The 25002-nt window shown below is 42.5% G+C and overlaps 4 non-coding genes across 4 annotated transcripts; all 4 read left to right on the top strand.

Moving 5' to 3' along the window:
- The first annotated feature begins 374 nt into the window (after positions 1-374).
- LOC140280664 (U5 spliceosomal RNA) lies at positions 375-488 on the top strand. The gene has a single exon (XR_011909600.1). It is a non-coding gene; the product is annotated as a U5 spliceosomal RNA (small nuclear RNA).
- A 308-nt stretch (positions 489-796) lies between these two features.
- On the top strand, positions 797-980 carry LOC140280465 (U2 spliceosomal RNA). The gene has a single exon (XR_011909431.1). It is a non-coding gene; the product is annotated as a U2 spliceosomal RNA (small nuclear RNA).
- Positions 981-3251: 2271 nt separating this feature from the next.
- On the top strand, positions 3252-3365 carry LOC140280580 (U5 spliceosomal RNA). Its single transcript, XR_011909522.1, has one exon. It is a non-coding gene; the product is annotated as a U5 spliceosomal RNA (small nuclear RNA).
- A 19344-nt stretch (positions 3366-22709) lies between these two features.
- Positions 22710-22823, top strand: LOC140280708 (U5 spliceosomal RNA). The gene has a single exon (XR_011909640.1). It is a non-coding gene; the product is annotated as a U5 spliceosomal RNA (small nuclear RNA).
- Positions 22824-25002: the final 2179 nt, after the last annotated feature.

Raw genomic sequence — 25002 nt, 5'->3', positions numbered from 1 at the left:
TTTTTTTTTTTGTTTAAATCTTTCTAGACATGGTAAATATGAAGGACAAAGCAGTTTTAACATAGTTTGAGTGAAGGAATTCATTTTATAGATAAAATCCCAAGAGTCTGCTGAGAAAAGAGAGTGAATGCGAAGTAGACTTTAACACGGCTCTGGGAGCGAGCCGAGTGTGGGCTAACCGGGAGAATTGCTTGAAAGAAACGCGACACCGAATGAGCGGTCAGAACAAAGCCTCAATACGGTGTTCCCGTGGTGTTTTTGTTGCTGCCTTGTCGATTGCACAGGGGCAAGCGTTTCAACCAAGCAACGCTCACCATGGGGAAGGTGGCTATGGCAACTAGCCTGATGCCCTGCTCCCGCAGTGACGGATAATCGTACTCTGGTTTCTCTTCATAACATACAAGTCTTTCGCCTTTTACTAAAGACTTTCGTGGAGAGCAGCACTAATGAGTTGTTTCTATTTTTGGCAGGCTTTACCTTTGCGGGTGAAGCCCTTTCTGTCTGTTCAAAAGAAATCTTGTTACTGTGCAGAGTGACTTCTCTGAGTAGAGTCGCCTTACTTGTTGCGATTGTGCCGATGTTCGAAGCTGGAGTGCAAAGTTGTTGCTTGAATGGTGCTTGCTGGAGCATGCGGGAGTGCAAAGTTATACCATTTAAAAGGGCTGAAGAGTGCTCAGTGCAGCGGGTGGGCGGAGGTGCAACGTGACACTCTGGCCACCTATGGCCATAAAAAGAACACTGCTACAAGTGCGCATTGTGCCAGCAAGGGCCCTCGGACCTGAAACAGTGGACAGTTATCGCTTCTCGGCCTTTTGGCTAAGATCAAGTGTAGTATCTGTTCTTATCAGTTTAATATGTCCTCTATACGAGGACTACATATTAAATGGATTTTTAAGAATAGGAGTTGAAAAAGAAGCTTGCTCCGTTCACTCCAAGCATTGACCCAGTACTGCAGTGCCGCTGGGAACGGTGCGCTCTTCTCTGCTCTTGTGAAAAAGCAAACAGCGGTGCAGGATGGAAGTTTCAGGGAGCCCAAGATGAAACTTTCTTTTAATCTGCTGAGAAAAGAGAGTGAATGCGAAGTAGACTTTAACACAGCTCTGGGAGCGAGCCGAGTGTGGGCTAACCGGGAGAATTGCTTGAAAGAAACGCGACACCGAATGAGTGGTCAGAACAAAGCCTCAATACGGTGTTCCCGTGGTGTTTGTGGCTGCCTTGTCTTTTGCACAGAGTAAAAGACAAGGCAGCCATCGAATAGGGCCCAATTGTTCCTACTTGGTCAGCCGAGGAGCAAGGGGGGGGAGAAAGCGTCTCAACCAAGCAAATCTCACCAAGTAGGAACAATCGGGCCCTATTCGATGGCTGCAACACCTGAAAGAGATATTGATGCGAGACCCGATCAAAAGCTTTTTCAAAGTCTAAATTTAAGATGACAAGCCGGGTGTATCTGTCTCTAGCGTAATCAATGATGTCTCGAATCAGTACGAGGCTGTCGGTGAGTTGTCTCTCTGAGATGGCACAAGCCTGGTCTGGGTGAATTACCTCCTCTAAAACAGAGGACATCCGTGTCGTTAAAACCTTGCTAAAAAGTTTACAGTCAAAGTTTAAAAGTGTGATGGGCCTCCAATTCTTTAGGTCAGTCTTATCATTTTTATCAGAAGTGAAGAAATAAATGAATGCCTATCAACAAATGTGGGATCTAAACTCTAGTGCTTCCTCTAAAATAATTTCCTTTCTCAATTTAGAAATGTGTGTGTGTAAGTCACAACACCCGTGACACCAAAACGGCTTTCTTTTCTCTACACTCTGCACTATGAGCACACACACGAAATCAGAAAGGGTTTTTTCTCTCTTTCCTACATTATGGACTGTGGGGACACAAAACCGCTCTCTCTTTTTTTTTTTATCGTGTGCCAGGGCGTTGTCTGACGTATTAGATTGTGCTTAAGATACGAATGGGTTTATCAGTCACATCAGAATCCATACATACTGATCCTCCCGTAATAAAATGGTCGGATCTTATCAAACACACTTTGTTTCTTGTGACAATCAAGTCAGCGAAACAGCGTATACACGTCAAGACACTGAATCAAGTTTGCCACAAGAACTCATAAGTTTGGCAGTATTGCTCTGCCGTCAGCAATCATACATCCATTTTATTTTCGTGAGACATGTGCAGGCACCTGTTCATCTACTGTTCTATCACTATGAATTAGTTTATCTATTATCAATAAGGATACTTCTACAACTACTCTATCAAAGTATGTCCGGACTTCTTACGTTGTCAGTTGCTATATATGAATAAGTGGGTAGCTACTGACAAGCATTAAGCATGTCACACAGCCCAAACATATAACATTTCAGGACACACCACACAGTTAACAACCACAGTGAAGTGTGTCAAAGCCCAAACATGTAACATTCAACAGGACACTTACACAACACATTCAAATCAAACAGTCAGACAACATACAAGAACATATACCCCAGCCGGCATTGCTCCCTGCCTATTTTCCTACAGCTCACTATGTGTGCGCACACCTTTATTCACAAACTCTTCAACTTATACTCTTTTACCGAAGCTGCTACAGCTCGATTGGCCGAATACCGAATAATCCTAATTCGGTGAATTTGACATCTGCCTTACATGTAACAGATTAGCGGTTTAGCAGTTTTAATTTAGTTTGAGTGAAGGAATTCATTTTATAGCAAAATCCGAAATCGTGAAGAACTCATGAAAGTAAGCTTATTCTCGGATTCCTGAAACTTTAGATTTGCTATTTCTTTTACTGCAAAGTACAACGTTGGTTTTTTTGTTTAAATCTTTCAAGACATGGTAAATATGAAGGACAAAGCAGTTTTAACATAGTTTGAGTGAAGGAATTCATTTTATTGATAAAATCCCAAGAGTCTGCTGAGAAAAGAGAGTGAATGCGAAGTAGACTTTAACACGGCTCTGGGAGCGAGCCGAGTGCGGGCTAACCGGGAGAATTGCTTGAAAGAAACGCGACACCGAATGAGCGGTCAGAACAAAGCCTCACTACGGTTTTCCCGTGGTGTTTTTGTTGCTGCCTTGTCTTTTGCACAGAGTAAAAGACAAGGCAGCCATCGAATAGGGCACGATTGTTCCTACTTGGTCAGCCGAGGAGCAAGGGTGGGGGGGGCAAGCGTCTCAACCAAGCAAAGCTCACCATGGGGAAGGTGGCTATGCCAACTAGCCTGATGCCCTGCTCCCGCAGTGACGGATAATCGTACTCTGGTTTCTCTTCATAACGTACAAGTCTTTCGCCTTTTACTAAAGACTTCTGTGGAGAGCAGCACTAATGAGTTGTTTCTATTTTTGGCAGGCTTTACCTTTGCGGGTGAAGCCCTTTCTGTCTGTGCAAAAGAAATCTTGTTACTGTGCAGAGTGACTTCTCTGACTTCGCTCCCAGAGCCGTGTTAAAGTCTACTTCGCATTCACTCTCTTTTCTCAGCAGACTCTTGGGATTTTATCTATAAAAGGAATTCCTTCACTCAAACTATGTTAAAACTGCTTTGTCCTTCATATTTACCATGTCTAGAAAGATTTAAACAAAAAAAAAACCAACGTTGTACTTTGCAGTAAAAGAAAGAGCAAATCTAAAGTTTCAGGAATCCGAGAATAAGCTTACTTTCATGAGTTCTTCACGATTTCGGATTTTGCTATAAAATGAATTCCTTCACTCAAACTAAATTAAAACTGCTAAACCGCTAATCTGTTACATGTAAGGCAGATGTCAAATTCACCGAAATAGGATCTAAGGGTATTCGGCCAATCGAGCTGTAGCAGCTTTGGTAAAAGAGTATAAGTTGAAGAGTTTGTGAATAAAGGTGTGCGCACACATAGTGAGCTGTAGGAAAATAGGCAGGGAGCAATGCCGGCTGGGGTATATGTTCTTGTATGTTGTCTGACTGTTTGATTTGAATGTGTTGTGTAAGTGTCCTGTTGAATGTTACATGTTTGGGCTTTGACACTTCACTGTGGTTGTTAACTGTGTGGTGTGTCCTGAAATGTTATATGTTTGGGCTGTGTGACATGCTTAATGCTTGTCAGTAGCTACCCACTTATTCATATATAGCAACTGACAACATAAGAAGTCTGGACATACTTTGATAGTAGTTGTAGAAGTATCCTTATTGATAATAGATAAACTAATTCATAGTGATAGAACAGTAGATGAACAGGTGCCTGCACATGTCTCACGAAAATAAAATGGGTGTATGATTGCTGACGGCAGAGCAATACTGCCAAACTTATGAGTTCTTATGGCAAACTTGATTCAGTGTCTTGACGTGTATACGCTGTTTCGCTGACTTGATTGTCACAAGAAATAAAGTGTGTTTGATAAGATCCGACCATTTTATTACGGGAGGATCAGTATGTATGGATTCTGATGTGACTGATAAACCCATTCGTATCTTAAGCATAATCTAATACGTGAGACAACGCCCTGGCACACAATCAAAAAAAAAAAGAGAGAGCGGTTTTGTGTCCCCACAGTCCATAATGTAGAAAAGAGAGAAAAAAGCCTTTCTGATTTGGTGTGTGTGCTCACAGTCCAGAGTGTAGAGAAAAGAGAGAAAAGAAAGCCGTTTTGGTGTCACGGGTGTTGTGACTTACACACACACATTTCTGAATTGAGAAAGGAAATTATTTTAGAGGAAGCACTAGAGTTTAGATCCCACATTTGTTGATAGGCATTCATTTATTTCTTCACTTCTGATGAAGTTTCAACAATAAACAACAAACTTTGTATTATGAGAAAGAACCAGACTCATTCTTCAGGAATCCGAAAATAAGCTCTATTTTACGTGTTATGCACGAATTCGGATTCTCCTATAAAACGAATTCCTTAACTCTAACCAAGTTAAGACTGCTTTGTCCTTCATATTTATTCATGTCTAATCAAGTTTCAACGATAAACAACGTTGTACTTTGTAGAATGAGAAAGAACTTCTTCAGCAATAAGCATCTCTCGACATATGACGAAATACAGATTTTGCTATAAAATTAATTCCTTCTATCAGCCTGACTTAAAACTGTTTGTCCTCCTTATTTATCCACTTCAAATCAAGTTTCAACAATTAAAAAAATGTTGTAGTTTGAGAAAAAACAACTTCATCTTAAGCAATCAGTAGGGTAAGAAAGGGTAAGAAAAGGTGCAAATGCCAACCATACATCACTAAAAGGTGGAGCGGAAGTATTCGGCTGCAAGTAGGTGCGAATGCCTGACAATGTATGATCAAAAGAGGGAGCGGAGGTTTTCGGCTGCAAGGTCTGAATGTCCAACCATAATTTGTAAAAACCGGGGAAGAAAAGGCTCGAAAGCCCGACTATACACCATCAAAAGAGGGAGCGGAGGTTTTCGGCTGCCAGGTCTGAATGTCCAACCATAATTTGTAAAAACCGGGGAAGAAAAGGCTCGAAAGCCCGACTATACACCATCAAAAGCGGGAGCGGAGGTGTTCGGCTGCAAGTAGGTGTGAATGTTCGACCATAATTTGTAAAAAGCGGGTAAGAAAAGGTTCGAATGCCCGACTATATATTAACCAAAGCAGGAGGAGAGGTCTTCGGATACGAGTGGGTGAGAATTTACAACCATAATCTATAAAATGCGGTGAAAAAAAAGGTGTGAATACCCCATAGAACACTAAAAGGTAGAGCGGAAGTGTTCGGCTGCAAGAAGGTGTGAATGTCTGACCATAGTTTGTAAAAAGCGGGTAAGAAAAGGTTCGAATGCCCGAACATACACCATCAAAGGAGGGAGCGGAGGTGTTCCGCTGTAAGAAGGTGTGAATGTCCGACCATAGTTGGCAAAAAGCAGGTAAGAAAAGGTTAAAATACCCGATTGTACACAATCAATAGCGGGAGCAGAGTTGTTCCACTACTAAAAGGTGTGAAAGTCCGACCATGGTTTGTAAAAAGCGGGTAAGAAAAGGTGTGAATGCCCGACAATGTATGATCAAAAGAGGGAGAGGAGGTTTTCGGCTGAAACAAGGTCTGAATGTCCATCCATATTTTGTAAAAATCTGGGAAGAAAAGGCTCGAAAGCCCGACTATACACCATCAACAGCTGGAGCGGAGGTGTTCAGCTGCAAGAAGGTCTGAATGTCCATCAATAATTGCTAGAAAACATGAAAGAAAATTTTCGAATATCAAACCACACATCATCATAAGCGGGAGAGGAGGTGTTCAGCTGCAAGAAGGTGTGAATGTCCGACCATAGTTTTTAAAAAATGGGTAAGAAAAGGTGCGAATGCTCAACCATACATCATCAAAAGCAGGAGTGGATGTGTTCGGCTAAATGAAGGTTTGAATGTCCGACCATAGTTCGTAAAATGCGGGTAAGAAAAGGTTCGAATGCCCAAACATACACCATCAAAAGAGGGAGCGGAGGTGTTCCGCTGTAAGACGGTGTGAATGTCCAACAATAGTTGGTATAAAGTGGGTAAGAAAAGGTTAAAATACCCGACTGTACACAATCAATAGCGGGAGCGGAGTTGTTCGGCTACAAGAAGGTGTGAAAGTCCGACCATGGTTTGTAAAAAGCGGGTAAGAAAAGGTTCGAATGCCAGAATATATACCATCAAAAGCGGAAGCGGAGGTGTTCGTCTGCAAGAAGGTGTGAATGTCCGACCAAAGTTTGTAAAAAGCAGTGAAGAAAAGTTTCGAATATCCAACCAAACATAATCAAAAGCGGGAGCGGAAGTGTTCGGCTGTGAGTAGGTGTGAATGTCAAACCATAATTGCTGAAAAATGTGTTAGAAAAGACTAGAATGCCGGACCATACATCATCAAAAGCGGGAAAAGTGGTGTTCGGCTGCAAGTAGGTGTGAATGTCCAGCCATAATTACTCACAAACCGGTAAGAAAAGGTAGTATTGCCAGACCATACATTATCAAAACAGGGAGCGGAGGTGGTTCAGCTGCAAGGTGTGAATGTCTGACTAAAGTTTATAAAAAGCGGGTAAGACAAGGTGCGAATGCCTGACAATGTATGATCAAATGAGGGAGCGGAGGTTTTCGGCTGCAAGGTCTGAATGTACAACCATAATTTGTAAAAACCGGGGAAGAAAAGGCTCGAAAGCCCGACTATACACCATCAAAAGCGGGAGCGGAGGTGTTCGGCTGCAAGTAGGTGTGAATGTTCGACCATAATTTGTAAAAAGCGGGTAAGAAAAGGTTTGAATGCCCGACTATATATTAACAAAAGCAGGAGGAGAGGTCTTCGGATAAGAGTGGGTGAGAATTTCCAACCATAATCAATAAAATGCGGTGAAAAAAAAGGTGTGAATACCCCATAGAACACTAAAAGGTGGAGCAGAAGTGTTCGGCTGCAAGAAGGTGTGACTGTTCGACTATATTTAGTGAAAAGCAGGTGAAGCAAGGTCTGAATGCCCAACCTTAAATCATCAAAAACGAGATCAGAGGTGTTTGGCTGCAAGAAGGCCATAGTTTGCCAAAAGCGGGTAAGCTGCGAATGACCGACTAAATATCAACAAAAGTGGGGGCGGAGGTCTTCGGATGCAAGTGGGTGTGAATATCCCACCATACAAGTATGGTGGAGAGGAAGCTGTGAATGGCCGACCATAGTAAAAAGCGGGTGAGAAAAGGTGCGAATGTCCAATCATACATGATCAAAACAGGGAGCGGAGGTGTTTGGCTGCGACAAGGTGTGTATGTCCACCCATAATTAATGAAAAGCGGGCAACAAGTAGGTTTGAATACCCATCATCAAAAGCAGGAGTGGATGTGTTCGGCTACAAGAAGGTTTGAATGTCTGACCATAGTTTGTAAAAAGCGGGTAAGAAAAGGTTCGAGTGCCCGAACATACACCATCAAAAGAGGGAGCGGAGGTGTTCCGCTGTAAGACGGTGTGAATGTCCAACAATAGTTGGTAAAAAGCGGGTAAGAAAAGGTTAAAATACCCGACTGTACACAATCAATAGCGGGAGCGGAGTTGTTCGGCTACAAGAAGGTGTGAAAGTCCGACCATGGTTTGTAAAAAGCGGGTAAGAAAAGGTGCGAATGCCCGACAATGTATGATCAAAAGAGGGAGTGGAGGTTTTCGGCTGCAAGAAGGTCTGAATGTCCAACCATAATTTGTAAAAACCGGGGAAGAAAAGGCTCGAAAGCCCGACTATACACCATCAAAAGTGGGAGCGGAGGTGTTCAGCTTCAAGACGGTGTTCAGCTTCAAGACGGTCTGAATGTCCATCAATAATTGCTAGAAAACATGAAAGAAAATTTTTGAATATCAAACTGCACATGATCATAAGCAGGAGAGGAGGTGTTCAGCTGCAAGAAGGTGTGAATGTCTACCCATAATTACTGAAAAATGGGTAAGAAAAAGTGCGAATGCCTAACCATACATCATCAAAAGAGGGAGCGGAGGTGTTCCGCTGTAAGACGGTGTGAATGTCCGACCATAGATGGTAAAAAGCGGGTAATAAAAGGTTAAATTACCCGACTGTACACAATCAAAAGAGGGAGCGGAGTTGTTCAGCTAAGAGAAGGTGTGAAAGTCCGACCTTGGTTTGTAAAAAGCGGGTAAGAAAAGGTTCGTATGCCCGAATATAAACCATCAAAAGCGGAAGCGGAGGTGTTCGGCTGCAAGATATTGTGAACGTCCGACCAAAGTTTGTAAAAAGCAGTTAAGAAAAGGTTTGAATATCTAACCAAACATAAGAATGAGTCTTTTCCGCTGTAGAATGCCCGACTATAGACCATCAAATGCGGGAGCGGAGGTGTTCGGCTCTGAGTAGGTGTGAATGTCCGACCATAATTGCTGAAGAATGTGTTAGAAAAGGTAAGAATGCTGGACCATACATCATCAAAAGCGGTAGAGGTGGTGTTCGGCTGCAAAAAGGTGTGACTGTTCGACTAAAGTTTGTAAAAAGTGGGTAAGACAAGGTGCGAATGCCTGACAATGTATGATCAAAAGCGGGAGCGGAGGTGTTCAGCTGCAAGAAGGTCTACATGTCCATCAATAATGCTAGAAAACATGAAAGAAAATTTTCGAAAATCAAACCGCACATGATCATAAGTGGGATAGGAGGTGTTCAGCTGCAAGGTGTGAATGTCCACCCATAATTCCTGAAAAATGGGCAAAAAAAAGGTGTGAATGCCCAACCATACATCATCAAAAGCAGGAGTGGAAGTGTTCGGCTACAAGAAGGTGTGAACGTCCAACCAAAATATGTAAAAAGAAGTTAAGAAAAGGTTCGAATATCCAACCAAACATAATCAAAAGCGGGAGCAGAGCTGTTCGACTGCAAGTAGGTGTGAATGTCAGATCATAATTTGCAAAAAGCTGATGAGAAAGGGTGAGAATGCCCGACTATACATCATCAAATGCGGGAGCGGAGTTGTTCGGCTGTGAGTAGGTGTGAATCTCCGACCATAATTGCTGAAAAATGTGTTAGAAAAGGTAAAAATGCCGGTCCATACATTATCAAAAGCGAGATAGGTTGTGTTCGGCTGCAAGTAGGTGTGAATGTCCAGCCATAATTACTCACAAACGGGTAAGAAAAGGTAGTATTGCCAGACCATATATGATCAAAACAGGGAGCGGAGGTGGTTCAGCTGCAAGAAGGTTTGAATGTCAAACTAAAGTTCAAATATATTAACAAAAGCGGGAGGAGAGGTCTTCGGATGAAAGTGGTTGAAAATTTCCAACCATAATGTATAAAATGCGGTGAAAAAAAAGGTGTGATAGAACACTAAAAGGTGGAGCGGAAGTGTTCGGCTGCAAGAAGGTGTGAATGTCCGACTATATTTGGTGAAAAGCAGGTGAAGCAAGGTCTGAATGCCCAACCTTACATCATCAAAAGCAAGATCAGAGTTGTTAGGCTGCAAGACGGCCATAGTTTGCCAAAAGCGGGTAAGGTGCGAATGTCCGACTAAATATCAACAAAATTTGGGGCGGAGGTTTTCGGATGCAAGTGGGTGTGAATATCCCACCATACAAGTATGGTGGAGAGGAAGCTGTGAATAGCCGACCATAGTTTGGAAAAAGCGGGTAAGAAAAGGTTTGAATGCCCGAACATACACCATCAAAAGAGGGAGCGGAGGTGTTCCGCTGTACGAAGGTGTGAATGTCCGACCATACTTGGTAAAAAGCGGGTAAGAAAAGGTTAAAATACCCGACTGTACACAATCAATAGCGGGAGCGGATGTGTTCGGCTACAAGAAGGTGTGACAGTCCGACCATGGTTTGTAAAAAGCGGGTAAGAAAAGGTGCGAATGTCCTACAATGTATGATCAAAAGAGAGAGAGGAGGTTTTCGGATACACGAAGGTTTGAATGTCCTACCATAGTTTGTAAAAAGCGGGTAAGAAAAGGTTCGAATGCCCGACTATACACCATAAAAAGCGGGAGCGGAGGTGTTCCGCTGTAAGACGGTGTGAATGTCCGACAATAGTTGGTAAAAAGCGGGTAAGAAAAGGTTAAAATACCCGACTGTACACAATCAATAGCGGGAGCGGAGTTGTTCGGCTACAAGAAGGTGTGAAAGTCCGACCATGGTTTGTAAAAAGCAGTTAAGAAAAGGTTCGAATATCCAACCAAACATAATCAAAAGCGGGAGCAGAGCTGTTCGACTGCAAGTAGGTGTGAATGTCCAGCCATAATTACTCACAAACGGGGGAAGAAAAGGTAGTATTGCCAGACCATACATGATCAAAACAGGGAGCGGAGGTTTGCTGCAAGGTGTTAATGTCTGACTATAGTTTGTAAAAAGCGGGTAAGAAAAGGTGCGAATGTCCGACAATGTATGATCAAAAGAGAGAGCGGAGGTTTTCGGATACACGAAAGTTTGAATGTCCTACCATAGTTTGTAAAAAGCGGGTAAGAAAAGGTTCGAATGCCCGACTATACACCATAAAAAGCGGGAGCGGAGGTGTTCCGCTGTAAGACGGTGTGAATGTCCGACCATAGTTGGTAAAAAGCGGGTAAGAAAAGGTTAAAATACCCGACTGTACACAATCAATAGCGGGAGCGGAGTTGTTCGGCTACAAGAAGTTGTGAAAGTCCGACCATGGTTTGTAAAAAGCAGTTTAGAAAAGGTTCGAATATCCAACCAAACATAATCAAAAGCGGGAGCAGAGCTGTTCGACTGCAAGTAGGTGTGAATGTCCAGCCATAATTACTCACAAACGGGGGAAGAAAAGGTAGTATTGCCAGACCATACATGATCAAAACAGGGAGCGGAGGTTTGCTGCAAGGTGTTAATGTCTGACTATAGTTTGTAAAAAGCGGGTAAGACAAGGTGCGAATGCCCAACAATGTATGATCAAAAGAGAGAGCGGAGGTGTTCGGCTGCAAGGTCTGAATGTCCAACCATAATTTGTAAAAACCGGGTAAGAAAAGGCTCGAAAGCCCGACTATACATCATCAAAAGCGGGAGCGGAGGTGTTCAGCTGCAAGAAGGTGTGAATGTTCGACTAAAGTTTGTAAAAAGCTGGTAAGACAAGGAGCGATGTCCCGACATTGTATGATCAAAAGCGGGAGCGGAGGTGTCCAGCTGTGAGTAGGTGTGAATGTCCGACCATAATTGCTGAAAAATGTGTTAGAAAAGGTAAGAATACTGGACCATACATCATCAAAAGCGGGAGAGGTGGTGTTCGGCTGCAAGAAGGTGTGAAAGTCCGACAATGGTTTGTAAAAAGCGGGTAAAAAAAGGTTCAAATGCCCGAATATACATCATCAAAAGCGGAAGCGGAGGTGTTCGGATGCAAGAAGGTGTGAACGTCCGACCAAAGTTTGTAAAAAGCAGTGAAAAGCGAGAAAAAGCATTTCGTGAGTTCTGCATGATTTGGGATTTTGCTTATAAAATGCATTACTTCACTCAAACTATGTTAAAACTGATTTGTCCTTCATATTTACCATGTCTAGAAATATTTAAACAAAAAAACAACGTTGTACTTTGCAGTAAAAGAAAGAGCAAATCTAAAGTTTCAGGAATCCGAGTATAAGCCTGCTTTCATGAGTTCTGCACGATTTCGGATTTTGCTATAAAATGAATTGCTTTGCTCAAACCAAGTTAAAACTGCTTTGTCCTTCCATATTCATCAATGTCTAGATCGACTTCAACAAAGAAAAACATTGGACTTTGCAGTAGAAGAAGTTGAAATCCATCTACACATTGATAAATATGAAGGACAAAGCAGTTCCCACTTGCCCATAAGAAAATAAGCTTATTCTCGGATTCCTGATCCTTCAGTGTTGCTCTTTCTTCTACTGCAAAATACAATGTTGTTCTTTGTTGAAGTCGATCTAGACATTGATAAATATGAAGGAAAAAGCAGTTTTAACTTGGTTTGAGTGAATGAATTCATTTTATACATAAAATCCGAAATCGTGCAGAACTCATGAAAATAAGCTTATTCTCGGATTCCTAAAACTTTTGATTGGCTCTTTCTTTTACTGCAAAGTACAACGTTGTTTTTTTTGTTTAAATCTATCGAGACATTGATAAATATGAAGGTAAAAGCCGTTTTAACATAGTTTGAGTGAAGGAATTGATTTTATAGATAAAATCCCAAATCGTGCAGAACTCCTCAAAAGGGGCGTATGGCTTAATCACAAGTGTGGTTCTTTCTCATTCAGGGTAGTATGAGGAAGTTTATGCTTGAAATATATGTAGAAATGGGTACATATGAAGGACAAAGCAGTGTTAACTTAGTTTGAGTGAAGGAATTCATTTTATACATAAAATCCCAAATCATGCAGAACGTATGAAAAGAAGCTTATTCTCGGATTCCTGATCCTTCAGTTTTGCTCTTTCTTCTACTGCAAAATACAATGTTGTTCTTTGTTGAAGTCGATCTAGACATTGATAAATATGAAGGAAAAAGCAGTTTTAACTTGGTTTGTGAATGAATTCATTTTATACATAAAATCCGAAATCGTGCAGAACTCATGAAAATAAGCTTATTCTCGGATTCCTAAAACTTTTGATTTGCACTTTCTTTTACTGCAAAGTACAACGTTGTTTTTTGTTGAAATCTATCTAGACATTGATTACATTCACACCTACTTGCAGTCGAACACCTTCTCATCCACTTATGATCATGTGCGGTTGGGCTTTCGCACCTTTTCTTACCCATTTTTCAGTAATTATGGGTGGACATTCAGACCTTCTTGCAGCCGAAAACCTCCGCTCCTCTTTTGATCATACATTGTCGGGCATTCACACCTTGTCTTACCCGCTTTTTACAAACTTTAGTCGGACATTCAAACCTTCTTGCAGCTGAACCACCTCCGCTCCCTGTTTTGATCATATATGGTCTGGCAATAGTACCTTTTCTTACCCGTTTGTGAGTAATTATGGCTGGACATTCACACCTTCTTGCAGCTGAACACAACCTCTCCTGCTTTTGATGATATATGGTCCGGCCTTCTTACCTTTTCTAACACATTTTTCAGCAATTATGGTCGGACATTCACACCTACTCACAGACGAACACCTCCGCTCCCACATTTGATAGTGTATAGTCGGGCATTCTCACCCTTTCTCATCAGCTTTTTGCAAATTATGATCTGATATTCACACCTACTTGAAGTCGAACAGCTCTGCTCCCGCTTTTGATTAAGTTTGGTTGGATATTCGAACCTTTTCTTAATGCTTTTTACAAACTTTGGTCGGACGTTCACACCGTCTTGCAGCCGAACACCTCCGCTTCCGCTTTTGATGGTTTATAGTCGGGCATTCGAGCCTTTTCTTACCCACCTATTACTTACTATGGTTGGACATTCAAACCTTCTTGTAGCCGAACACATCCGCTCCTGCTTTTGATGATGTATGATTTGGCATTCGCACCTTTTCTTACCCATTTTTCAGTAATTATTGGTCGGACATTCAGACCTTCTTGCACCTGAACACCTCTGCTCCCGCTTTTGATGGTGTATAGTCGGGCTTTCGAGCCTTTTCTTCCCCAATTTTTACAAATTATGGTTGGACATTCAGACCTTGCAGCCGAAAACCTCCGCTCCCTCTTTTGATCATACATTGTCGGGCATTCGCCCCTTGTCTTACACGGTTTTTACAAACTTTAGTCAGACATTCACACCTTGCAGCTGAACCACCTCCATTCCCTGTTTTGATCATGTGTGGTCTGGAAATACTACCTTTTCTTCCCCCGTTTGTGAGTAATTATGGCTGGACATTCACACCTACTTGCAGCCGAAAAACCACCTCTCCCGCTTTTGATGATGTATTGTCCGGCATTCTAGTCTTTTCTATCACATTTTTCAGCAATTATGATCTGACATTCACACCTACTTGCAGTCGAACAGCTCTGCTCCCGCTTTTGATTATGTTCGGTTGGATATTCAAACCTTTTCTTAACTGCTTTTTACAAACTTTGGTCGGACGTTCACACCTTCTTGCAGCCAAACACCCCCGCTTCCGCTTTTGATGGTATATATTCGGGTATTCGAACCTTCTCTTACCCGCTTTTTACAAACCATGGTTGGACTTTCATACCTTCTTGTAGCTGAACAACTCCACTCCTGCTTTTGATGATTTATGGTTGGACATTCGCATCTTTTCCTACCCATTTTTCAGTAATTATGGGTGGATATTCACATCTTCTTGCAGCTGAACACCTCCTCTCCCGCTAATGATCATGTAAGGTTTGATATTCGAAAATTTTCTTTCATGTTTTAAAGCAATTATTAATGGACATTCACACCTACTTGCAGCCGAACACCACCTCTCCCGCTTTTGATGATGTATGGACCGGCATTCTTACCTTTTCTAACACATTTTTCAGCAATTATGGTTGGAGAATCACACCTACTCACAGCCGACCAACTCCGCTACCGCATTTGATGGTGTATAGTCGGGATTTCTCACCCTTTTTCATCAGCTTTTTGCAAATTATTCTCTGACATTCACACCTAATTGCAGTCGAACAGCTCTGCTCCCGCTTTTGATTATGTTTGGTTAGATATTCGAACCTTTTCTTAACTGCTTTTTTACAAACTTTGGTCGGACGTTCACACCTTCTTGCAGCCGAACACTTACACTTCCGGTTTTGATAGTGTATATTCGGGCATACGAACCTTTTCTTACCCGCTTTTTACAAACCATGGTCGGACTTTCACACCTTCTCTTAGCTGAACAACTCCGCTCCCTCTTTTGATTGTGTACAGTCGGGTATTTTAACCTTTTCTTACCCGCTTTTTACCAACTATGATCGGACATTCACACCGTCTTACAGCGGAACACCTCCGCTCCCTCTTTTGATGGTGTATGTTCGGGCATTCGAACCTTTTCTTACCCGCTTTTTACAAACCAGGGTCGGACTTTCACACCTTTTAGTAGCCGAACAACTCCGCTCCCGCTATTGATTGTGTACAGTCGGGTATTTTAACCTTTTCTTACCCGCTTTTTACCAACTATGGTCGGACATTCACACCGTCTTACAGCGGAACACCTCCTCTCCCGCTTATGATCATGTACGGTTTGATATTCGAAAATTTACTTTCTTGTTTTAAAGCAATTATTGATGGACATTCAAACCTTCTTTTTGATGGTGTATAGTCGGGCTTTCGAGCCTTTTCTTCCCGGTTTTTACAAACCATGGTCGGACTTTCACACCTTCTTGTAGCCGAACAACTCCGCTCCTGCTATTGATTGTGTACAGTCGGGTATTTTAACCTTTTCTTACCCGCTTTTTACCAACTATGGTCGGACATTCACACCGTCTTACAGCGGAACACCTCTGCTCCCGCTTTTGATGGTGTATAGTCGGGCATTCGAACCTTTTCTTACCCGCTTTTTACAAACTATGGTGGGACATTCACACCTTCTTGTATCCGAAAACCTCCGCTCTCTCTTTTGATCATACATTGTCGGACATTCGCACCTTTTCTTACCCGCTTTTTACAAACCATGGTTGGACTTTCACACCTTCTTGTAGCCGAACACATCCGCTCCCGCTATTGATTGTGTACAGTCGGGTATTCAAACCTTTTCTTACCCGCTTTTTCCAAACTATGGTCGGCTATTCACAGCTTCCTCTCCACCATACTTGTATGGTTGGATATTCACACCCACTTGCATCCGAAGACCTCTGCCCCAAATTTTGTTGATATTTAGTCGGACATTCGCACCTTACCCGCTTTTGGCAAACTATGGCCTTCTTGCAGCCAAACACCTCTGATCTCGCATTTGATGATGTAAGGTTTGGCATTCAGACCTTGCTTCACCTGTTTTTCACCAAATATAGTCGGACATTCACACCTTCTTGCAGCCGAACACTTCCGCTCCACCTTTTAGTGTTCTATCACATCTTTTTTTCACCGCATTTTATACATTATGGTCGGAAATTTTCAACCACTCTCATCCGAAGACCTCTCCTCCCGCTTTCTTTAATATATTTGAACTTTAGTCGGACATTCAAACCTTCTTGCAGCTGAACCACCTCCGCTCCCTGTTTTGATCATATATGGTCTGGCAATACTACCTTTTCTTACCCGTTTGTGAGTAATTATGGCTGGACATTCACACCTACTTGCAGCCGAACACAACCCCTCTCGCTTTTGATGATGTATGGACCGGCATTCTTACCTTTTCTAACACATTTTTCAGCAATTATGGTCGGAGATTCACACCTACTCACAGCCGAACAACTCCGCTCCCGCATTTGATCATGTATAGTCGGGCATTCTCACCCTTTCTCATCAGCTTTTTGCAAATTATGATCTGACATTCACACCTACTTGCAGTCGAAAAGCTCTGCTCCCGCTTTTGATTATGTTTGGTTGGATATTCGAACCTTTTCTTAACTGCTTTTTACATATTTTGGTTGGACGTTCACACCTTCTTGTAGCCGAACACTTCCACTCCTGCTTTTGATGATGTATGGTTGGGCATTCACACCTTTTTTTTGCCCATTTTTCAGGAATTATGGGTGGACATTCACACCTTGCAGCTGAACACCTCCTATCCCACTTATGATCATGTGCGGTTTGATTTTCGAAAAGTTTCTTTCATGTTTTCTAGCAATTATTGATGGACATTTAGACCTTCTTGCAGCTGAACACCTCCGCTCCCGCTTTTGATCATACATTGTCAGGCATTCGCACCTTGTCTTACCCACTTTTTACAAACTTTAGTCGAACAGTCACACCTACTTGCAGCCGAACACAACCTCTCTCGTTTTTGATGATGTATGGACCGGCATTCTTACCTTTTCTAACACATTTTTCAGCAATTATGGTCGGAGATTCACACCTACTCACAGCCGAACAACTCCGCTCCCGCATTTGATGGTGTATAGTCGGGCATTCTCACCCTTTCTCATCAGCTTTTTGCAAATTATGATCTGACATTCACACCTACTTGCAGTCGAACAGCTCTGCTCCTGCCTTTGATTATGTTTGGTTGGATATTCGAACCTTTTCTTAACTGCTTTTTACAAACTTTGGTTGGACGTTCACACCTTCTTGTAGCCGAACACATGCACTCCTGCTTTTGATGATGTATGGTTGGGCATTCGCACCTTTTTTTTACCCATTTTTCAGGTATTATGGGTGGACATTCACACCTTCTTGCAGCTGAACACCTCCTCTCCCACTTATGATCATGTGTGGTTTGATTTTCGAAAATTTTCTTTCATGTTTTCTAGCAATTATTGATGGACATTTAGACCTTCTTGCAGCTGAACACCACCTCTCCCGATTTTGATGATGTATGGACCGGCATTTTTACCTTTTCTAACACATTTTTCAGCAATTATGGTTGGAGATTCACACCTACTCACAGCCGAACAACTCCGCTCCCGCATTTGATGGTGTATAGTCGGGCATTCTCACCCTTTCTCATCAGCTTTTTGCAAATTATGATCTGACATTCACACCTACTTGCAGTCGAACAGCTCTGCTCCTGCTTTTGATTATGTTTGGTTGGATATTCGAACCTTTTCTTAACTGCTTTTTACAAACTTTGGTTGGACGTTCACACCTTCTTGTAGCCGAACACATGCACTCCTGCTTTTGATGATGTATGGTTGGGCATTCGCACCTTTTTTTTACCCATTTTTCAGGTATTATGGGTGGACATTCACACCTTCTTGCAGCTGAACACCTCCTCTCCCACTTATGATCATGTGTGGTTTGATTTTCGAAAATTTTCTTTCATGTTTTCTAGCAATTATTGATGGACATTTAGACCTTCTTGCAGCTGAACACCACCTCTCCCGATTTTGATGATGTATGGACCGGCATTTTTACCTTTTCTAACACATTTTTCAGCAATTATGGTTGGAGATTCACACCTACTCACAGCCGAACAACTAGGCTACCGCATTTGATGGTGTATGGTCGGGATTTCTCACCCTTTCTCATCAGCTTTTTGCAAATTATTCTCTGATATTCACACCTACTTGCAGTCGAACAGCTCTGCTCCCGCTTTTGATTATGTTTGGTTAGATATTCGAACCTTTTCTTAACTTCTTTTTTACAAACTTTGGTCGGACGTTCACACCTTCTTGCAGCCGAACACCTACACTTCCGGTTTTGATAGTGTATATTCGGGCATACGAACCTTTTCTTACCCGCTTTTTACAAACCATGGTCGGACTTTCACACCTTCTCTTAGCTGAACAACTCCGCTCCCTCTTTTGATTGTGTACAGTCGGGTATTTTAAGGTTTTCTTACCCGCTTTTTACCAACTATGATCGGACATTCACACCGTCTTACAGCGGAACACCTCCGCTCCCTCTTTTGATGGTGTATGTTCGGGCATTCGAACCTTTTCTTACCCGCTTTTTACAAACCAGGGTCGGACTTTCACACCTTTTAGTAGCCGAACAACTCCGCTCCCGCTATTGATTGTGTACAGTCGGGTATTTTAACCTTTTCTTACCCGCTTTTTACCAACTATGGTCGGACATTCACACCGTCTTACAGCGGAACACCTCCTCTCCCGCTTATGATCATGTACGGTTTGATATTCGAAAATTTACTTTCTTGTTTTAAAGCAATTATTGATGGACATTCAAACCTTCTTTTTGATGGTGTATAGTCGGGCTTTCGAGCCTTTTCTTCCCGGTTTTTACAAACCATGGTCGGACTTTCACACCTTCTTGTAGCCGAACAACTCCGCTCCTGCTATTGATTGTGTACAGTCGGGTATTTTAACCTTTTCTTACCCGCTTTTTACCAACTATGGTCGGACATTCACACCGTCTTACAGCGGAACACCTCTGCTCCCGCTTTTGATGGTGTATAGTCGGGCATTCGAACCTTTTCTTACCCGCTTTTTACAAACTATGGTGGGACATTCACACCTTCTTGTATCCGAAAACCTCCGCTCTCTCTTTTGATCATACATTGTCGGACATTCGCACCTTTTCTTACCCGCTTTTTACAAACCATGGTTGGACTTTCACACCTTCTTGTAGCCGAACACATCCGCTCCCGCTATTGATTGTGTACAGTCGGGTATTCAAACCTTTTCTTACCCGCTTTTTCCAAACTATGGTCGGCTATTCACAGCTTCCTCTCCACCATACTTGTATGGTTGGATATTCACACCCACTTGCATCTGAAGACCTCTGCCCCAAATTTTGTTGATATTTAGTCGGACATTCGCACCTTACCCGCTTTTGGCAAACTATGGCCTTCTTGCAGCCAAACACCTCTGATCTCGCATTTGATGATGTAAGGTTTGGCATTCAGACCTTGCTTCACCTGTTTTTCACCAAATATAGTCGGACATTCACACCTTCTTGCAGCCGAACACTTCCGCTCCACCTTTTAGTGTTCTATCACATCTTTTTTTCACCGCATTTTATACATTATGGTCGGAAATTTTCAACCACTCTCATCCGAAGACCTCTCCTCCCGCTTTCTTTAATATATTTGAACTTTAGTCGGACATTCAAACCTTCTTGCAGCTGAACCACCTCCGCTCCCTGTTTTGATCATATATGGTCTGGCAATACTACCTTTTCTTACCCGTTTGTGAGTAATTATGGCTGGACATTCACACCTACTTGCAGCCGAACACAACCTCTCTCGCTTTTGATGATGTATGGACCGGCATTCTTACCTTTTCTAACACATTTTTCAGCAATTATGGTCGGAGATTCACACCTACTCACAGCCGAACAACTCCGCTCCCGCATTTGATGGTGTATAGTCGGGCAATTCTCACCCTTTCTCATCAGCTTTTTGCAAATTATGATCTGACATTCACACTTCTTGCAGTCGAACAGCTCTGCTCCCGCTTTTGATTATGTATGGTTGGATATTCAAACCTTTTCTTAACTGCTTTTTACAAACTTTGGTTGGACGTTCACACCTTCTTGTAGCCGAACACATGCACTCCTGCTTTTGATGATGTATGGTTGGGCATTCGCACCTTTTTTTTACCCATTTTTCAGGTATTATGGGTGGACATTCACACCTTCTTGCAGCTGAACACCTCCTCTCCCACTTATGATCATGTGTGGTTTGATTTTCGAAAATTTTCTTTCATGTTTTCTAGCAATTATTGATGGACATTTAGACCTTCTTGCAGCTGAACACCACCTCTCCCGATTTTGATGATGTATGGACCGGCATTTTTACCTTTTCTAACACATTTTTCAGCAATTATGGTTGGAGATTCACACCTACTCACAGCCGAACAACTAGGCTACCGCATTTGATGGTGTATGGTCGGGATTTCTCACCCTTTCTCATCAGCTTTTTGCAAATTATTCTCTCACATTCACACCTACTTGCAGTCGAACAGCTCTGCTCCCGCTTTTGATTATGTTTGGTTAGATATTCGAACCTTTTCTTAACTTCTTTTTTACAAACTTTGGTCGGACGTTCACACCTTCTTGCAGCCGAACACCTACACTTCCGGTTTTGATAGTGTATATTCGGGCATACGAACCTTTTCTTACCCGCTTTTTACAAACCATGGTCGGACTTTCACACCTTCTCTTAGCTGAACAACTCCGCTCCCTCTTTTGATTGTGTACAGTCGGGTATTTTAAGGTTTTCTTACCCGCTTTTTACCAACTATGATCGGACATTCACACCGTCTTACAGCGGAACACCTCCGCTCCCTCTTTTGATGGTGTATGTTCGGGCATTCGAACCTTTTCTTACCCGCTTTTTACAAACCAGGGTCGGACTTTCACACCTTTTAGTAGCCGAACAACTCCGCTCCCGCTATTGATTGTGTACAGTCGGGTATTTTAACCTTTTCTTACCCGCTTTTTACCAACTATGGTCGGACATTCACACCGTCTTACAGCGGAACACCTCCTCTCCCGCTTATGATCATGTACGGTTTGATATTCGAAAATTTACTTTCTTGTTTTAAAGCAATTATTGATGGACATTCAAACCTTCTTTTTGATGGTGTATAGTCGGGCTTTCGAGCCTTTTCTTCCCGGTTTTTACAAACCATGGTCGGACTTTCACACCTTCTTGTAGCCGAACAACTCCGCTCCTGCTATTGATTGTGTACAGTCGGGTATTTTAACCTTTTCTTACCCGCTTTTTACCAACTATGGTCGGACATTCACACCGTCTTACAGCGGAACACCTCTGCTCCCGCTTTTGATGGTGTATAGTCGGGCATTCGAACCTTTTCTTACCCGCTTTTTACAAACTATGGTGGGACATTCAAACCTTCTTGTATCCGAAAACCTCCGCTCCCTCTTTTGATGGTGTATGTTCGGGTATTCAAACCTTTTCTTACCCGCTTTTTCCAAACTATGGTCGGCTATTCACAGCTTCCTCTCCACCATACTTGTATGGTTGGATATTCACACCCACTTGCATCCTAAGACCTCTGCCCCAAATTTTTTTTATATTTAGTCGGACATTCGCACCTTACCCGCTTTTGGCAAACTATGGCCTTCTTGCAGCCAAACACCTCTGATCTCGCATTTGATGATGTAAGGTTTGGCATTCAGACCTTGCTTCACCTGCTTTTCACCAAATATAGTCGGACATTCACACCTTCTTGCAGCCGAACACTTCCGCTCCACCTTTTAGTGTTCTATCACACCTTTTTTTCACCGCATTTTATACATTATGGTCGGAAATTTTGACATCTGCCTTACATGTAACAGATTAGCGGTTTAGCAGTTTTAATTTAGTTTGAGTGAAGGAATTCATTTTATAGCAAAATCCGAAATCGTGAAGAACTCATGAAAGTAAGCTTATTCTCGGATTCCTGAAACTTTAGATTTGCTCTTTCTTTTACTGCAAAGTACAACGTTGTTTTTTTGTTTAAATCTTTCTAGACATGGTAAATATTAAGGACAAAGCAGTTTTAACATAGTTTGAGTGAAGGAATTCATTTTATAGATAAAATCCCAAGAGTCTGCTGAGAAAAGAGAGTGAATGCGAAGTAGACTTTAACACAGCTATGGGAGCGAGCCGAGTGTGGGCTAACCGGGAGAATTGCTTGAAAGAAACGCGACACCGAATGAGCGATCAGAACAAAGCCTCAATACGGGATTCTCGTGGTGTTTTTGTTGCTGCCTTGTCTTTTGCACAGAGTAAAAGACAAGGCAGCCATCGAATAGGGCCCGATTGTTCCTAGTTGGTCAGCCGAGGAGCAAGGGGGGGGGGGGAGCAAGCGTCTCAACCAAGCAAAGCTCACCATGGGGAAGGTGGCTATGCCAACTAGCCTGATGCCCTGCTCCCGCAGTGACGGATAATCGTACTCTGGTTTTTCTTCATAACGTACAAGTCTTTCGCCTTTTACTAAAGATTTCTGTGGAGAGCAGCACTAATGAGTTGTTTCTATTTTTGGCAGGCTTTACCTTTGCAGGTGAAGCCCTTTCTGTCTGTGCAAAAGAAATCTTCTTACTGTGCAGAGTGACTTCTCTGAGTAGAGTCGCCTTACTTGTTGCGACTGTGCCGATGTTCGAAGCTGGAGTGCAAAGTTGTTGCTTGAATGGTGCTTGCTGGAGCGTGCGGGAGTGCAAAGTTATACCATTTAAAAGGGCTGAAGGGCTCCTTATTTATCCACTTCAAATCAAGTTTCAACAATTAAAAAAAAATTGTAGTTTGAGAAAGAACAACTTAATCTTCAGCAATCAGTATAAAAAGAGGGTAACAAAAGGTGCAAATGCCAACCATACATCACTAAAAGGTGGAGCGGAAGTATTCAGCTGCAAGTAGGTGTGAATGTTCGTAAGAAAAGGTTCGAATACCCGACTAAATATTAACAAAAGCGGGAGGAGAGGTCTTCGGATGAGAGTGGGTGAGAATTTCCTACCATACAAGTATGGTGGAGAGGAAGCTGTGATTGGCCGACAATAGTAAAAAGCAGGTGAAAAAAGGTGCGAATGTCAAAACATACATGATCAAAACAGGGAGCGGAGGTGTTTGGCTGCGACAAGGTGTGAATGTCCACCCATAATTAATGAAAAACGGGCAACAAGTAGGTTCGAATGCCCAACCATACATCATCAAAAGCAGGAGTGGATGTGTTCGGCTTCAAGAAGGTATGAATGTCCATCAATAATTGCTATAAAACATGAAAGAAAATTTTCGAATATCAAACCGCACATAATCATAAGCGGGAGAGGAGGTGTTCCGCTGCAAGAAGGTGTGAATATCCACCCATAATTACTGAAAAATGGGTAAGAAAAGGTGCGAATGCCCAACCATACATCATCAAAAGCAGGAGTGGATGTGTTCGGCTACAAGAAGGTTTGAATGTCCGACCATAGTTTGTAAAAAGCGGGTAAGAACAGGTTTGTATGCCCGACTGTACACAATCAAAAGAGGGAGCGGAGTTGTTCAGCTACAAGAAGGTGTGAAAGTCCGACCATGGTTTGTAAAAAGCGGGTAAGAACAGGTTCGTATGCCCGAATATACACCATCAAATGCGGGAGCGGAGGTGTTCGGCTGTGAGTAGGTGTGAATCTCCAACCATAATTGCTGAAAAATGTGTTAGAAAAGGTAAGAATGCCGGTCCATACATCATCAAAAGCAGGAGAGGTGGTGTTCGGCTGCAAGTAGGTGTGAATGTCCAGCCATAATTACTCACAAACGGGTAAGAAAAGGTAGTATTGCCAGACCATATATGATCAAAACAGGGAGCGGAGGTGGTTCAGCTGCAAGAAGGTTTGAATGTCCGACTAAAGTTTGTAAAAAGCGGGTATGACAAGGTTCGAATGCCCAAACATACACCATCAAAAGAGGGAGCGGAGGTGTTCCGCTGTAAGAAGGTGTGAATGTCCGACCATAGTTAGTAAAAAGCGGGTAAGAAAAGGTTAAAATACCCGACTGTACACAATCAAAAGAGGGAGCGGAGTTGTTCAGCTAAGAGAAGGTGTGAAAGTCCGACCATGGTTTGTAAAAAGCGGGTAAGAAAAGGTTCGTATGCCCGAATATACACTATCAAAAACGGAAGCGTAGGTGTTCGGCTGCAAGAAGGTGTGAACGTCCGACCAAAGTTTGTGAAAAAGCAGTTAAGAAAAGGTTCCAATATCTAACCAAACATAATCAAAAGCGGGAGCAGAGCTGTTCGACTGCAAGTAGGTGTGAATGTCCATTAATAATTGCTTTAAAACATGAAAGAAAATTTTCGAATATCAAACCTTACATGATCATTAGCGGGAGAGGAGGTGTTCAGCTGCAAGAAGGTGTGAATATCCAACCATGGTTTGTAAAAAGCGGGTAAGAGAAGGTTCGAATACCCGACTGTACACAATCAAAAGAGGGAGCGGAGTTGTTCAGCTAAGAGAAGGTGTGAAAGTCCGACCTTGGTTTGTAAAAAGCGGGTAAGAAAAGGTTCGTTTGCCCGACTATATACCATCAAAAGCGGAAGCGGAGGTGTTCGGCTGCAAGACGGTGTGAACGTCCAACCAAAGTTTGTAAAAAGCAGTTAAGAAAATGTTCGAATATCCAACCAAACATAATCAAAAGCGGGAGCAGAGCTGTTCGACTGCAAGTAGGTGTGAATATCAGATCATAATTTGCAAAAAGCTGTTGAGAAAGGG

This window comes from Leuresthes tenuis, unplaced genomic scaffold, assembly GCF_036924035.1.
Source record: "Leuresthes tenuis unplaced genomic scaffold, fLeuTen1.0.hap1 SCAF_21, whole genome shotgun sequence".
NCBI classification, from domain to species: Eukaryota; Metazoa; Chordata; class Actinopteri; order Atheriniformes; family Atherinopsidae; genus Leuresthes; species Leuresthes tenuis.
The sequence above is the reverse complement of the archived record's forward strand: the minus strand, read 5'-3'. Positions and strand labels throughout refer to the sequence as shown.